The 2542-nt window shown below is 44.1% G+C and overlaps 1 pseudogene; it reads right to left on the bottom strand.

The window, feature by feature from the left end:
• LOC101576064 overlaps positions 1–996 on the bottom strand; it is a 2383-nt pseudogene extending 1387 nt beyond the window's left edge.
• Between the last annotated feature and the right edge of the window lie 1546 nt (positions 997–2542).

The raw sequence follows: 2542 nt of genomic DNA, 5'->3' as shown, positions 1-2542 counted from the left end.
TAAAAAAAAATTGTTATAAAAAAACAAAACAAAAAAAAAAAAAGAATGTCATAAGGTCTAAGAAGGTCCCTGGCAAATGAGTCCTAGGATAAGACCTTCTTTTTCTAGAGACTGAGTAGATAAGAGTAATGGCTGCAGTTTGGTTGGATGGAAGCTTCCCAAGAAGAGGGTGATTTCAGCTGGTCTCAGAAGCAGAGGATTAGTTCTGTGATGACGGTGGTAGTGGGGAAGGCCTGGTGGAGAACCTCACTATTTACCTTTTTGTTTTTATTTTATGGTCCTGGGAGTTGATCCCTTTGCACTGAGCTACATCCCCAGCCCTTCTTTATTTTTGCCGTCAGGTTGGCAAATCGCCCAGGCTGGGCTTTAACTGTCGGTCCTCCTGCCGCCGTGACCCCTCTGGGTGCGGGGATTACAGGTCTATACCACCACATCCTGCTTCTTGCTGTGCTGTTTAACGCAAACTTGACATCTTGGGGATGAAGACGTGCGTCTGCAACGGTCTTGGTCGTATGCGTGCGTGCAGGTGGGCGTATGCACGCTGAAGCGGACGTGCAGCCTCCCTTCCTGTCCAGGCTTCTCACATTGCGTGTATGAGTTTGGTTGTGTCTTTCTGGGTCTTGGCATTTGTTTCTGTCTCTCTTCATCCTCTTTCTTGCTTCCTTTATTTTTCTATTACGCTCCACTCCCAACATCTGTCTTTCCCCATATCTTTGCTCTATAATTGTCACATATAAATCCTAGGTACCTCTCTTACTATTCACTACACATATAAAATAGTTCGGTGTGCCCTGCCCTTCATTTAAAATGCAAAGGAACAGAATGTTCCATTGCTCCACCTCAGTCTCATTTGCATTTTATGGCTCCTTCCCCCTGGACTTTTAGTTTATTAACTTGCTTTTGTTTTCATCAAGGTAAACGTATAGATAATTTCCAAAGTCAAAATGTCCTTAGAGGTTAAGCGTGACAGAAAGCAGCCTACCTCTTCACACCCATGACCTGCTTCTTGGATTCAACCACTGTCGAGCCCTTGATGTGCCTCCTGTTCCTAAGTAACTTGCTTGTGCAGCTATTTCAGTTTTAGATATGATCTAAGGTTTCTCAAAACAGAAAGAGATTTAACTCTTCCATCCCCATGCTCCCACACCACTCTTCCCCTTCTCCCATCCTCCCAACAGTCATCTCATACACTTTGGTCATGCCAGAATTCATTGTTTATAATATTATTACACAAATAACTCTGGTTCTATCTTCCTCCATGGAGTTTCCTTTCCCTGGAGTTCATCATCTCGATTTGTTGTCTAGTTTGCCATGAACCTATCATGAATTCACTCCCACCAGGCAGTCCATCTGTCAGCCTGTTCCTTTCCTTGGCCACATCTGTCCTGCAATCCTTGACCTTTTTCTTTAGTCTGCAGATGGCTCCCTTTAGGCCAACGGGTGACCACTGCCACGTGGCCTCCCTCTCTCATGAAGTTCCATGTTTCTTCTTTCTTGGATTATTCTTTTTATTGGAGTCTGTCCTCTAAAAGCTTCCTGTGAAAAGGTGACAGATCATTTTTTGAGACTTCCTATGCCTAACATTATCTTCTACCCTAATTGGATTGATAGTTTAGCTAGGTACAAGAATTTATCTTCCCTCAGATTTTTGTTTTGTTTATTTTTTGAGACATGGTCTTGCTGTGTAGGCAGGCTGGTCTTGAACACACTATGTAATCCAGGCTGGCCTTCACTTCCAGATTCTCCTGCTTCAGTTTCCAGAGTGCTGGGATTATAGGTGTTCTCTATCAAGCCTAGCTTTCCTTAGATTTTTTTTTTTTTAAGTTTCTTTACTTTTTCTTTTTTTAAATGTATTTAGTACAGTCTAAAGGGTCTCACTACACAGATCAGACTGTAGTGATCCTCCAGTTTTCAGCCTCCCAAGCACTGGGATTACAGGCGTGAGTCAATACACCCAATCTTTATTTATGTGTGTGTGTGTGTGTGTGTGTGTGTGTGTGTGTGTGTGTGTGGCCAGCTCAGCCTACCAGGGGGTGGGGCTGGCTGGCATGTGGTGCTGGGGGATTGAACCGCGGTCCCTGTGCTTTGCTTAGCTTGTTCTAGGTAGGTGCTTTAGACCACTGAGCCATCTCACCAGCCCCAATACACCCAGTCTTAATCGTGACTCAGTGATAGGATGGGAAATGTATGCATAGTGGCAAGCAGATGAGGAGGAGAGAAAATGGGAAATGTTGCTAACGGGAACAAAGTTTCTTTTTGGTGATGAGGATTTTCTGGAATCAGATGGCAGTGATGGCTATACAGCCTTGTGACAACAGTGTAACAGGAACCATGAATATATGCAGTTAAGAATAAGAATGAAGGGGCCGGGGAGATGGCTCAGTGGAATAAGTGCTTCCCTGGCAAGTACAAGGGTCTGAGTTCAATCCCCGGTTCTGCCAAAAAAATTTTAAAAAATAAAAAGAATAAGAATGAAGCGGGGCTGGGGAGATAGCTCAGTAGAATAAGCGCTTGCCTGGCAAGCCCAAGGGCCTGAGTTCAA

Source organism: Octodon degus, unplaced genomic scaffold, assembly GCF_000260255.1.
Source record: "Octodon degus isolate 3935 unplaced genomic scaffold, OctDeg1.0 scaffold00035, whole genome shotgun sequence".
Taxonomy (NCBI): domain Eukaryota; kingdom Metazoa; phylum Chordata; class Mammalia; order Rodentia; family Octodontidae; genus Octodon; species Octodon degus.
Note: the sequence above shows the minus strand (reverse complement) of the source record. Positions and strands in the feature narration are given on the sequence as shown.